The sequence below is a fragment of the Camellia sinensis genome, chromosome 13, assembly GCF_055761805.1.
Source record: "Camellia sinensis isolate YWXY chromosome 13, ASM5576180v1, whole genome shotgun sequence".
Taxonomy (NCBI): domain Eukaryota; kingdom Viridiplantae; phylum Streptophyta; class Magnoliopsida; order Ericales; family Theaceae; genus Camellia; species Camellia sinensis.
In genome coordinates, this window is record NC_138973.1 from 70,975,480 (window position 1) to 70,982,630 (window position 7,151).

Consider the following 7,151-nt stretch of genomic DNA (forward strand, 5'->3'; position numbering starts at 1 on the left):
ACTAGCTTTGAGTTTTAAAGCCTCTAACATGTTGTGCATGCGTTGTTTGCATGTTTTGGCACCATTTGGCATGTGATTTCGGTGCTTATAACTCTGTCACACTTCCACATATTTCACTCTTTAAGTTCTTTCAAGAGTTGAGCTTTATGTCTTGTTTGTGAGCCAATACATGAACATCATTTTCTCACTTTTCGTGCTATCATCTCAACACATTTTAGCCGCTGATTTAGCATGATTAAGCTCTGTTTTGAGCTGGTTTGGTTGTTTGAGCTTGATTTTGCATGCTTCTAGTGTAATACACTTCCCTAGCTTTGATGCCTTTGTCTTTAAACATGCATTACATGAGTTGTTTGCATGATTTTTGAGTCACTTAGCATATTATTTCAGTGTTGAAATATATGTCATTGCACCCCATTGTTTCAATCTTTCATTCGTTTTGAAAGTGGTCTTAAGCCCCTTTGTTGGCTAAAGCATGGAATCCAGGCTCTCATGCCTAATGGTTTTAGCCTTCTCTTTAGGGTTTCTACTAACCAAAAGCATGAGGCTTCTTTCAGGCTTAAGGTGCTCGTGGCTTAGGCCATCTTTCCCATTAGAGGACTCTCACATTGGACTTAATCGGTTAAAGGATTAATCGGTAATTTAAAATGTGTAAACAAAATGAATCAAGTAAAACATGCAAGATAAACATGTTGTTTGCATTGCATTGTGTTTGGATCAGTCGTTAATCCAAACACAAGAAATACGGGACGTTTCATACTTATAGTGATGAAACGTCTTGCATTTCTTGGTCACCAACTCCCTTGATCATGCATGACAGGGCGAAGGTACTTTGAGTCTTATGTGCGCATTCACTAAGCTTGTGCAAGCTTCGTTTTTAGGCCATCATGCATTGAGATGCTTGGGTTGGTGGCTTGAAAGCCAAGCGCCACACTCCTTTGTGCTTGAGGCATGATGAGGAGTGTGGCAGTGCATACATATTCTTGCAAATACATTGTTGTGCCTCTGTTGCAACAAAACCAGAAGTTTGGAACAGCAAGTGGCCGACAGGCCACTTTCACTAACCTGCCAGCCAGTTGAGGTGGCCGGCAGCCACTTTTTGTGGCCGACCGGCCACTAGTCCATTTTTGTGTAGAAATGATCCTATTTTTAGGCAAAAGCAGTGTGGAGGTTGGTTCAATGTTCAAAAACCAAGGCAAGTGCAAATAGAGGCAATTGACGGCAAAGCAATGGATTTCCGGGATGACGCCCACCGAGCATGTATGTCTCCCTCGCCCGCAAGGCCATTTCATTGCTTATGCTTAGTTTGTGTAATTAATCATTCAATTTGTTTTGTAATATTCTAATTAGCTTAGCATAGCTATTCGTTTCAATTTGGATTGTAATAATTAATTAGCTAGAGTTAGTTAATTAGTTCGTTTTGTAATAATTAGCTTAGCTATTTATTCGGACCCTCCGTCACGAGGGCATAATGTTGTAATAACGAGTGCGTGCGTGTGTGCATGTCTTCCAACCCCATGTCTTTCTCCTTTTTATTTATCCGCTTTCGGTGGTTAGTTTAGGGCATGTTTCAGTTAACATACCTTATGCTTGCATGTTTGCATTCATTCGTTTGTCTTGCATACACCAAGGCTCGACGCATCATTCAAACTGCATTGTATTTCAATACCTACTTGAATACGTTTCAAAGCACGTTATCTAGTGTTGCATTCATATGCCATAATAGATAGCCGAACCTATTAATTGCATATTACATGTGTTGCATTAGGCATGCTGTATAGTTAGAATCATGCATGATTTCTAACTAGTTTTCTGTTTTGGCTCGGAGTATTCGGTAAGCTTTTACGCTTTAGCATACTTGCGTGAGCGTGAGTGTTTCCATGATAGCATGCTTGCCATGAGGCTATGTGCTTATTTGATAAACTACATGAACGCCAGTGGATGAAGGCTTTATTACTTGAATTGGAACAATTCATCAATTGTGAGTTTTAAGCCCACTTGAGGGTGGAAAATCCGCGCTTTAGCCTACTTGAGGGTGGCACTTTCAAACCATTTTCAAAAAACAAACATGAGTCGTTTTGTTCCAATTCTTGCGGTTTTAGTCTATACTTGTATGTTGTGCGCATCACATAGTAAGCTAGCTAATAACCGGAATAAAAACGCATGTGTTTATAAAACAATATATCATGTTAGTAGAGGCCGATCTTTGATCGGGCGAGCGGGGGTGCTCATTTCAGGACCTTCCCCTCTCGTATCCAAGTTCCCGAGCCGAGGCAACTTTTGTGATGACGGACACGTGGCCTTTGGCACGAGTCAGGGTTTCCTAAATTTCTCAAAAATAAAATATTTAGGTGGCGACTCTGTAATCTGGCAAAACAATCCATGTTTGGCGCTTTTTTATTCAAAATCGATTTTCCAAAACGATTTGCCAGATTTGGACTCTTTGGTGTTTATCAGTCTCACATTGCACTTTGTGAGATTAGATTCAGAACCGTGACAGAAGTCCGAACTGTAGGAAGACCAATTCGCGCCCTCTCCGAAAGGGGGGCGCATGGAGAAAGTTGGGCGCTACAGGTTGTAAATCAGTTTTTAAAGAATGTTAAAAAGGACATGTTGGAGACCAAATGATGGCCTATCAATCTCTCTGCTTATGTTGTCTCTAAAGCAGCTCTTAATGCCTACTCAAGGATTTTGGCAACAAAATTCCCCGATTTCCGAGTAAATTATGTTAGTCCTGGTTTTGTTAAAACCAACATGAACTGCAATAATGGAGAGTTTGATGTTGAAGAAGGCGCGGAAGGCCCTGTAGCGCTAGCTTTGACACCTGCCAGTGGCCCTTTTGGATTGTTCTTTGATCAAATGGAAATATCAAGCTTTTGATATCTGCTTTGTATATTGAATACCAACCATGGGAGAGAGATAGAATTCGCTATCTCAGTGAATTCCTGTCACGTCTCATACCAATGGTAAGCTTGAGCCCATACATAGACCACAGAAAACATCCAAAAGTGTCCTTGTTTTCTTATGGAGAGATAGAGAGCTCTATATTGTGAATTTTAAAAATCTCCATCAACCATTTTTAATTTACAATAAAGATTTGTTGAGCTTTAGCAGTAGAGCTTTGTTTTTGCACTTTCAGATTGATAGAACTAACAATAGGTACTTCTCTAAAACCTAACAATCTTGTTTGCTATGGAGTCATCTTTGCCCAGGAAGATCATTTTGTTTTTCTTATGTTTTGAAATTTTCTCTAAAATCACAAAATGCTTACTAATTCTTCGTTTTCAATAGGATTTTAATGAAACTTAACAAAATTGGAAAGCATTTTCAAAATACAAATGAGTGTTCTTGTCCAATCTTAAAAACCAATAACTTTTTTCTTAAATTATTACATGAAGAATTGAACCTTTTTAGGGGTATAAAACTCACTTTTAAAGTCAATTTTTGTGATTCTATTTACACCACAAAATCTCCTTACATCCCAAATTTTTTCCCTAATTTTTTTAATACAATTTTATCCCTACTTAAAATTACCAAAAGTTACTCAAACTAAACAAATTTAAATCCTAATTCCTCATTGTACTCACCACTTATCTCCATTAGTCTACCACCACTATCGTCACTCACCGCTGCCCCTTTCCACCCCGTGACAATCATCAACACCCCAGACCTCTCCCTTATACCTCCATCTGTTGTTGTTGTTCTTCTTCTTCTTCTTCTTCTTCTTCTTCTTCTATAAACCCTAGATTTGGAAGGGGGTCATAATGGGTGAAAAGGGCTAGGTAGGAGGTCCCGGTGAGGGGATTGGACTGTAATGGAGATAGGGAGTCACAGTAGGTAAGGAAGTTGGGTAAGGTAGTAGGGGAGCTAGGAAAGGGGCTAGGTCATAATGGAAAAGGGTTGGGATTGATGGTTGGTGTGGAAGAGATGCCAACTATAGTGGTCGGAGATGGTAGTTGGAAATGGTGTAGAGTAGGAGTGTAAAAATGACCCGTAATTCGTAGGCGGCCCAAAGCCCGGGATGGGCCCAACCTAGTTAGGCCCTGGCTCGAGCCTAGCCTAAAACCCTAGGTTTGGGCTTGGGTCGTCATTTTGAAGCCCGACCCGCCTAGATCGTCCCATTGGCCTGCTCAAGGCCCGCACAAAGTCCGGTCTGAGGCCCGACCCGCCCATCCCATCCAAGGCCCAGTGTCATTTTTAGTAGAAAAGAATAAAATTTTAGTAGAAAAAATCGAAAAAAGTAAAATAAAAATGTTCAAGCCTGCTGGTCCGACCTGAGACCCGAATACTCCCTAGGCCTAGGCCTGTGCTTGGGCCTGAGCCTAATTTTCTGGCCTGTGAGCTAGCTCAGCCCGAATTTTGGTGAGAGCCCAGGCAGCTCGACATGGGCCAGGCCCAATTTACACCCCTAGTGTAGAGTTCAAATTTCAGAGGTAAAAGGTTTAAATGTGACGGTATGTTTGGTATTATAGTGGATGTAAGAAGAGACACAAATTAAATTTTTAAATTTTTGTGTGGTGTAATTAGTAATTGAATAAAATGAACAATTGTGCTACATTCCCTCAAAAATTTTGTACAAAAGCACCATTTCATAGACTTTGACCGTAAGAGCATTCAATCACTCTGTAACGCTAAACTCTTTCTGGTCAGAGGCTATGAAATGGTTACTTTTGTGAGAGATTTTTACGGGAATGAATCATTTTCCTATAATGAAAGAGGCCTAATAACCTCCCTCATAGACATGTCAAGGTTCAAAAGTGGGATATTGAGAAGTTATCAAGTTATTAGCCCTATTTGGTACAATTTATTAAAGTTAAAAAGTTAATAATTAAAAAGTAAAAGCCAAAAATATTTTTCCCTTAGCTTTTAGACAATAAATTTTTTTCAACACATTTAAATTATTTATGTTTAATAAATTGTAAGTTAAAATTGCACCAAATAGTATGATACAGACTCCCAAAAAAAATTATAAACAATTTAGATAAGTTGTACTAAATAGTCCCATTCTCTCAAGCAAGAGTTCAAATTTGTTCACACCGTGCAAATTTATTTACACATGTGAACACTACAAACTCTCTCTCCAAAGAATAGCTTCACCCAAAACTGCTTATTTGGAATGAACCACAGTGAACTTCCCTCACGACAATGTTCTCCAACAATGTCACCTGGGCAAAAAGGGCCACCAATCTCATTTTTTCTTCAATCGTTCCGATCAGGAGAAATGGGTTGGTTTATTTCCTTCTATCTACGCAATTTGGTGTCTTTGTTCATGATCATGTTGGGCGAAAAGTAGTTGTAGAGGAGCAGCAGCTGTGGATCAGCGATTCCCCCTTTCATGGTGCAACATCAATTTATGTAAGAAAAGAATGCCGAGGTATAGAACAAAAATAACGAAGTGGTGCTTAAAAGAAAATTGTAGTATAAAAATTGTTAAATTTGAACGATTTATTATTTCTATTGTGTAATGGCCATTGTAGATTTCTGTGATTGATTTTTTATTTGAAAAAATTATAATGCAACAAAAATATTAGTTTTGTGAATTTTAAAATAAAAAATATTATAATCTTATCACATTTTTTGGCAAGTCAATGCAATATTTCACCTTTTTTCTATGAAATTCTATCAATCAATTCTATTGTTTTGGAAAGATAATTAAAAGCTAATCTTTTGTCTTTTTAATTTTTTTTTTAACTTTTTTATGTGAGGTGATGTGATGTGACCCAAAATAGATTAAAAACTATCTTTTGACTTTTTATTCATGTTCCCAAATGACCATTTACATGGCCCATTAAAAGTTTTATATAAATAAATAAAATATGAATAAATTTCGAAACTCATTGATTTGTTAATATTGGTTCAAAAAACTTGTGCACACTAAAACACTACGTAAACTTAATTGAAACTTGTTCGAAATCACCTCAAAAAGTAAGTTTAAACACGTTTTAAACTCACTAAAATTTTAAATTAGATTGAATCAATCCACTGCTCAACTTAACTCAGAATCCTATTTCTATCATTTACGAGCAGCCAGTTGAAAATGCATATGACAATGATGTCACAGATTACGTACAAAAGGAGGATTTTGTCACAGCATACGTCTCATACACTCATTCCTAGTCTTATGTTTGTATAAATAGATATCTCCAACTTCAAAATTATCTACACACCTCATCCTCATTACCACTATCATCTCCTACATTCAGAAATGGAGGGAACAGTCACCACTGCATCACCAAAAAGGCACATCTCTCTCTCTCTCTCCCTCTCCATTTTATTGTATATGTTGAAAATTTTTGAGTTTGCATGAACCAACCTCTAAGCCCTAACACCTTAGTTTTGTTGTGTGTTTGTTAATTGATTTTCAGAATTGCAGTAGTAACAGGGGGCAACAAAGGAATTGGATTAGAGATATGTAGACAGTTAGCTTCCAATGAAGTCATGGTGATCTTAACAGCTAGAGATGAGAAGAGGGGTACTGAAACTGTTGAAAACCTCGAAGCTTGTGGGCTATCTGATATTTTTTTTTCATCAACTTGATGTTACAGACTCTGCTATAGTATTGCTTCTTTAGCAGATTACATCAAAAATAAATTCGGAAAGCTCGACATATTGGTAGATTGGAAGCAAACTAAATTGATTGAAACTAATTTCATCTATAGCTATCTAGTGGGTAATTGTTCACTAACATGTATGTATGTAAATTCTTGGCAGGTGAACAATGCAGGGGTCAGCGGAGTCATAATGGATGCAGAGTCTTTTACTAGTTTAAAGCTTAAGTCTGGAGAGGTAAGTCTTTTACCAGATTCTGGGTTTCAACAAAAAATATATACTTCCTTATTGTATACATCAAGGATTTTAATCTTCTAAAAATGATATAGATTGTAGGTGAGAAGGCTGAAATGGCGAAAAAGGTTATAAAACAAACCTATGAAACAGCCGAAGCGTGTCTACGAACAAATTACTACAGACCTAAACAGCTATCTCAAGCTCTCATTCCGCTTCTTCAGCTCTCTGATTCTGCAAGAATTGTTAATGTCTCATCCGGTTTGCGGCAGCAAAAGGTAAAAAAACTTTCCCTCAAAGGCTGGTTAAATTGTGCTATAAACTTAACCCGTGACATAAAACTAAATGTTTTTATGCAGAATGTTACAAAT

At 37.7% G+C, this 7,151-nt stretch overlaps 1 long non-coding RNA gene across 1 annotated transcript; it reads left to right on the forward strand.

The window, feature by feature from the left end:
- Positions 1 to 6,362: 6,362 nt before the first annotated feature.
- On the forward strand, positions 6,363 to 6,942 carry LOC114267549 (uncharacterized). The gene is made up of 3 exons (XR_014348008.1): positions 6,363 to 6,609; positions 6,709 to 6,783; positions 6,876 to 6,942. It is a non-coding gene; the product is annotated as an uncharacterized LOC114267549 (long non-coding RNA).
- Positions 6,943 to 7,151: the final 209 nt, after the last annotated feature.